We start from the raw sequence: 7,240 nt of genomic DNA, 5'->3' as shown, positions 1-7,240 counted from the left end.
ATTCATGATCAATTTATCATTTCTCAATGAAGTATAGCATTATTTACAAACCAGTTATTTAGGAGTTGCCTGTGATTCATAAGATCACAAGAAATGTAATAAATTCAGGTAGTTATAAAGCATTTAGTAGTGGTCAGTTAACTATTTATGTGAGCTCATCTAAAGTGAGGACTAGTTATGCCTTGTAAAGCATTTATAAATGATATTTAAAGGCTCAGTTATTTTCAAAAAAAAAAAAACAAACAAAAAAAAAAACAGAAACAAACACAACACAGTGATACAGAACATAGAAATATTAACAGCCTTTAAATCTCATTTGTAAAAGCTTTACAAGGCATAAATAGTCCTCACTTTAGATGAGCTCACAAAAATAGTTAACTAACAACTACATATGTTTTATAACTACCTGAATTAACCCTGAATTACAGTAGAAATACACGTTAATAAACCATTTATTAACACTATAAGTAACTATTACTATATGTCTGAATAAAAGATGTATGAATTAACTTAAATAGTTTATTAATCATTTACTTACAATTTCTAAGTGATCTTATGAACCATTGACAACTCCTTAATAACTGATGTGTAAATAATGCTATACTTAATTTAGAAATGATAAATTGATCATTAATAAAGTATGAAAAAACAATTATTAAACACATTATATATATATGCTTTTAAATCAGGTATAAAGCATTTATATCTGTATTTATAAACTGCTTAAAAATGTATATTAATGCTTTATAAATGATGAATTAACTGTTTCCTAATGCTTAACTAATGATTAATAGCATGCAGTTATTATAAAGTGTTACCCTAGTTGAATGAGTTCACTAAATCGAACTGAATGTGCTTAAAACAATTCATGTCTTGAATCACCACAGATCTACAAGTTACTCAATCAAAACTCACTTTAAGATGTCTGACAGTCGAAATGAGCCGAGGAGCCTCTGATATGTGCTTGCATGAGCCAAACACTTTAATGAAGATTTACTTTATATGCTTCAGACATGTTAAACATATGCATTTCACATCATCACTGGCTGCTCTAATAATATAATTGCATATACCTTATGTCATTGCTTGATTATGTAAACAAACTAGTAAATACATGATTTGGATTCTGTAAATAATGTTCCGTTTCTTGCACAGACCGATGGTTTCACTTCATAAGACCTCAATGTATCAACAGGAGCAACGGGTATTAATTTAGTGTTGCCTGTATATGCTGTTTTGACTCTAAAAGTGATGGTAGTCAAACTTGGATTTTATGAATCAACAGTTTTGGATTACAATTTTTCTTTACTGTTTTACTGATGAAGAAAGCTACATCTTGGATGGCCTCAGCAGGGTGAGGAAATTAAATGCAAATTTTCGTATTTGGGTGAACTAACTATTTCATGCTTAAATTCTACACTATTGTATGTATTTGTTTAATGAATGAGGCCCATATAGTTTCTGAGCTATTAACACCACTGATATATTAAACCGCTCTTATGAATAATACAGTAGGACGTTTAAAATATTTTGGAATGTAGTTCCGTCTGCTAACAAAGTCTACATTTATTTGATTAAGATACAGTCAAAACATTAATATTGTGAAATTGTATTGCACATTCAAATAACTATAATGTATTTTAATAATTTTTAAAATGAAATGTATTCCTGAATTTTCAGCAGACATTACTTTAGCCGTCAGTGTCACACAAGCCTTCAGAAATCATTTTAATATGCTAATTTAGTGCTAAAAAAACATTCATATATATTTTTTTATTATTAATGTTACTATTATCAATTCTTCTTTTTCAGAATACTTCGATGTATACTGTAGGAATTTCAGAAGAACAACATTTATTGGCAAATTCAATACTTTGGTGACATGATAAATATCTTTACTGTCACTTGCTGAATAAGAGTGTTAATTTCTTTAAATAATAATAATAATAATCCTATTAATTAATTACATATACCATATTTTTCGGACTATAAGTCGCACCTGAGTATAAGTCGCATCAGTCCAAAAATACGTCATGATGAGGAAAAAAAAAACATATATAAGTCGCACTGGACTATAAGTCACATTTATTTAGACCCAAGAATCAAGAGAAAACATTACCATCTACAGCCACGAGAGGGCGCTCTGTTTTCAGTGTAGACTACAGAAGCACTGAGCAGCATAGAGCGCCCTCTCGTGGCTGGAGACGGTAATGTTTTCTCTTGATTAATTTCTCTTGGTTCATGTCAAATTAATTTTGATAAATAAGTCGCAGGACCAGTCAAACTATGAAAAAAGTGCGACTTATAGTCCGGAAAATACGGTAGTTGTTTCTGCACAATCCATTAGGATAGGATATTTTAATGTATAAATAAAAATATTAATATATTACACTACATTATACTAAATACATATAAATGTATATATACTTAAAAAAAATCGGACTTTTATCTTGATTTTCAGTCTGCATGTAAATGAACAGTCCACACAAGCCGCCCAGTGTAGAAGGTCACCTGACTCAGCGGTGGCCAGCGAGACCCGTCTGTTCAGCAGCAGCTCCAGCACACTTTCAAGAGCAGTCTGCTCCATCCTGGTTTCCATGACAACCCAGCGAGAAGGATGGTGTACTTTACAGTGGGATGCTGCTGCATGGAAAGGCTTGTTTACTGGCAGCGAGGGCCACTATATCCACCGGCGTGTGTTAACGCCCTCACTCATTCGCTCTCCTCACATCTGTGGAGACGGACCTCGATAATTACAGTCTCCATGGCAATGTCATTATGATTTTTTTTTCCTACTTTCTGTTTTTGGAATTGAACATTTGTAGTTATGACTGTTATCTTCTGCCTTCATGTGCCCTCAAATGTAATTCCCACGTAGGCATGGACATCAGAAAACAACATCTGTGTTGAGCGATTTGCGTTCTGTTTGTATTTTATTCTCACTGGTTGCTTATTTTATTATGAATTGTGTTTAATGGATTGCTGGCTGTATTCATAATGGATGCGGTTCTCTGAAAACCTCGGTTCAGATAATTATATGATGCTTGTGTACACCTATATTGTTAGGTTCAGACACTGGCACTACATAGTTTTTATTTTTTGTTCTACTTCTACAGTAACCACTATATTTTCAGTTGCATGTTTTCATCACATCATCCCTCAGCTTTTCATTATTAATATAATACATTGTTGAAGTCTCCCATTTCAATACATGTCTCTGTTCTCAAACAGTTCTAAGGTATCCCAATATGATAAAATTACAAGATAATAACAAGATGATAACAATAGGCTTATTTGTGTCTATTTTATACTTTGATTTTTGCTTAAACCTCACTTAAAAGGATAGTTTCTGTAATCAGTCATTTCTTAGAATATTGTCTTTTGGGGTGAACTATCCCTTTAAGTCTCTTTAGGTGAAAAACATCAACGTCTAAACAATCAAACGTTCCTCAGGGCAGTCTGACTCGATGGGAAATAAATCTAGGCTTGTGTGCACGTCAGATTTCAGTGCTGATTACAACTTATGTTCAACACTCAGTCAAACAGGAGTTTCCTTTAACCACAGCAGAAACAAAAAGTAAACATAAAAAATGGCAGCTCGTTTAAAACAACGAAATACCCTTATAGCTGTACTGAATTACTCTGAAAACATCATCCGAGTGCAGTGCTGTTAGGACTTGATGACTTGATCTAGCCTGAAGGATTCATCTAATAAACAGTATCACTTCAGTTTAGGGACCAGTTCTCGCTGTTAACTAGATTCTTATTAGCATGCACATTATTAGCATGTTGGCGCTTTAGTAGTATTTATAAAGCACATATTAAAGACTTATTCTGAATGATATTTTTCTATTCTACATCCCTTTAATCCTTCATCCTATACCTTAACAACTACCTTACTAACTATTCACATCTCGAGTTTATATCTCGCAATTCTGACTTCTTTGATCTCAATTGTAATTTGAATATTAACTCAGTTGCGAGTCCAATTCTGAGGGAAAAAAACTAAGGGAATTTTTCACACAAACTCGCAATGAGTTTGTCACACAATTCTGAGGGGGGAAAAAGTAACAGCTGTGAGTTTATATCACGCAAAGTCAATTTTTTGTTTATAAATTCGGTGGTGGAAATAACTTTCCATATATTCCTGACAGGAGCTAGCACTATGAATGTTTGTCTGTTGTGAGTGGACACTGCAAGGGTTGTTTGACTTAGTGAACTTTTGAACCCTGCATAAGGGGCAAAGGGTAAATGTAGACACAATAGCGCTGTTTGTTTATAGCACTTCAAGCTAATGTTTAGTCTGTTAAGCCTTTCGGCTGTCTTTGGAAGCACATCTGCTTTGGGTGTGATCAAACAGTCAAGGAAGCATCTTTCATTCGATTCATAGTCATTTTGATTTATTTACTACAGAATCCAAAAGCTTTTGATGTTTTACTAAATAAGCAGTGAGGAAATATTTAAAAATCTTTTGAACATATGATTACATTAATTTGCACTGAGTGGCTGCTAATGATAGATTTCGATTCAATAGCAAACAATTTACAAGCAGTAGTGTTATTAAAAAGCACTTTTCACCCAAAAAGCCAGGTGTTTCTCTGTCCGTGTCCTGCCTTGACCTTGGGAGGAACCGTTTTATACCTAAACCCCTTTCTTTTGTCTCCCTAAAAAAAATGGTACCAATTAATGGATGGCTGGGATTGGAGGGTTATTTTTACTGATGAGGAACAAACAGGAGGAAGAGGAGAGAGAAGAAAAGAAAGAAAGAGGACATTTTGAAAGAAGCCACAGGGGTGAGGACTGAAAGTGGAGAATGTCCCAGAAGGTCAGGGATAATTAGAGACACTTTAAGACTCAATGCACAGCACCCAGAAGACGAACACACACGCTAACAAAGACACGCTCACACACGCGCATATCAAAGCTCCTGAGACAGGCTTATAAATGGGCCCAGAGTGCAGCACTCTCAGTATTTCTTTTAGCAAGAACATCTGACACCTGGGGTATATATGATGTCCTTAGGAAAACAATACTAACTAGTGTACCTAGACAATAAAACAATACTAAATATGTCCCTATTTTTACTGTCACTGCTTGCATTGAACAAAATATATATATATATATATATATATATATATATATATATATATATATATATATATATATATATATATATATATATATAAATGGTTCAAATATTGTGAAAAAAAATAAATAAATGGTAACACTTTAGTATAGCGACCAATGCTCACAGTTAACTAGTTGCTCATTATAATTCCTATTAATAACATATTGGCTGTTTATTGGTACTTATAAAGCAAAGCAGATATTTTGCATGATCATAGTCTGTATCTCTAAGCCTATCCAATACCTTAACTTAACAACTACCTTAATAACTATTAATAAGCAGCAAAATATGACTTTATTGAGGAAAAAGTCATAGTTAATGGTTTGTTAATAGTGAGATTTTGACCTTAAAATAATGTGTGACCTTTTTTTGCTATATCACTCTCTAATATTCACTATAACTGATCATATAACCAGTTTTTGAGTATATTTCTTATACCACTCTCAGAAATACATGAATTACACTGTATAAACCTAAGTAAATTATAATAATTTGTCTTCTTGCGAGGACTAATATTTTTTACACGCAGCCAAAGCTGAACACAAACGATAATGTGTCCCTGAAGTCTTGACAGAATGTTTTCTTGCTTCATATTTAATTACTGTATGTACAGAAACTTTTTTTCCCTTTTTTTTTTTAATCCTATTAGCGTGATTGCTTACAGCTTGGCATGCTACAACTGTCATGACAGACCTTTCCATTAATGAGTGTGATCTTAGCAGAAAGACTGAAAGAAACACAGCCTTGGGCATTAGCAACTTAATAGGGTCCAAATGTCAGCAATGATAGCAACCAGCTCAGCAACTGTATTGGGCTTTATATTGTTTATTTATGCATGTGAAAATTAATTAACCGACTCAAGGAGACATGACACCTTAGGTGAACCAGTAAAACTTCTTAAATACTGTTCATAATTGTTCTGACATTTCGACATATTTAATTTTATGATCAAATAGCCTCACCTTGCATTAAAAAAAACACTCTTTTTGGTTTCGCTTCATATTTTTTTTATGTGTCATTCGGTTGTAAAGGGACCATCCAGGCCTCAGGTTGGCAGGCTAACACAGTTAAACAGTTAAACATGTCTTAAATGAAGCCAGCAGACTTGGGTTATTCTGCAGCCTGCCAGTCAAATGGTGACCGTGACATATCCATTAGACAAGTAATGCCATTGCTCTCAGAATCTGATGTGATCCGCACGAGTCGACACCCCAGACGGCCCTACAATCTCATCATGTGTCTGCTGCGCCGGCAGGAGCAAATCTTCAGGGAGTGTGCCAAAGCAACTCTCCGGGTTACCGGGTAAATTTGTTAACTGTAATCTTCCCTCATCACAAGAGTGATGAGCAGACAGCCAATAGAATGTGACAGAGGGTCACCGTGGCAACCTGCATCCTGTTTTCAAGGTTATGGAAACTGGAACGAAACGGCATCACTCTGGGATCCACAGAGGATGGGTATTAAGTTCTGTTTTTATTGTTTTGTATGTTTCGCAGGTCAGTTTGAAGCGGTTAATGAGCTCTCTGACATTAAGTTGCCAGGGACAAACATCCAGGCCAGTGCGCCCAACTTGCACTATATAAGTGCAAGGATCATTGTATGTAATTGCCAAGACTTATTTTATCTAAGCTTAGCGTTTTGCATGCAAAAGCAACAGCACATGGCATGCAAATATCAGCTAAATGTCACATTCATTAGGCAATGAATAAATCCCTGCATTTGGTGCCCCCAAAGCCAGCCAGCTACACATGCACACATTTGCAAACACACACTCAACTTCTGTCTCTCCAACATACAGTTTTGGGTTTCAATTAGTATTCTCCCTCCAGAGGTCCATTTGTGAATGCATTATGCAACCACATCGAGTTTTATATTAATGTGTGTGTGGGCGTATGTGAGTTGCATTTAATAGACATTGATATCTTTAATCAACATTGATCTGTAGAAGTGCCATTATTATGGGATGTTGATTCTAAATGGCACTGCAATCACTGATTTATATAAATCCCACGCAACATTACTTTTACAGTACTTACCGGAATGTTTTTTTTTTTCCCTGAAGCCTTGACAAGCACCTGCTGCAAATAGACTAAAACTGTGTCTGAAAAAAAA

This window comes from Carassius auratus, chromosome 24 (assembly GCF_003368295.1).
Source record: "Carassius auratus strain Wakin chromosome 24, ASM336829v1, whole genome shotgun sequence".
Classification (NCBI taxonomy): Eukaryota; Metazoa; Chordata; class Actinopteri; order Cypriniformes; family Cyprinidae; genus Carassius; species Carassius auratus.
This window is presented reverse-complemented; position numbering follows the sequence as displayed.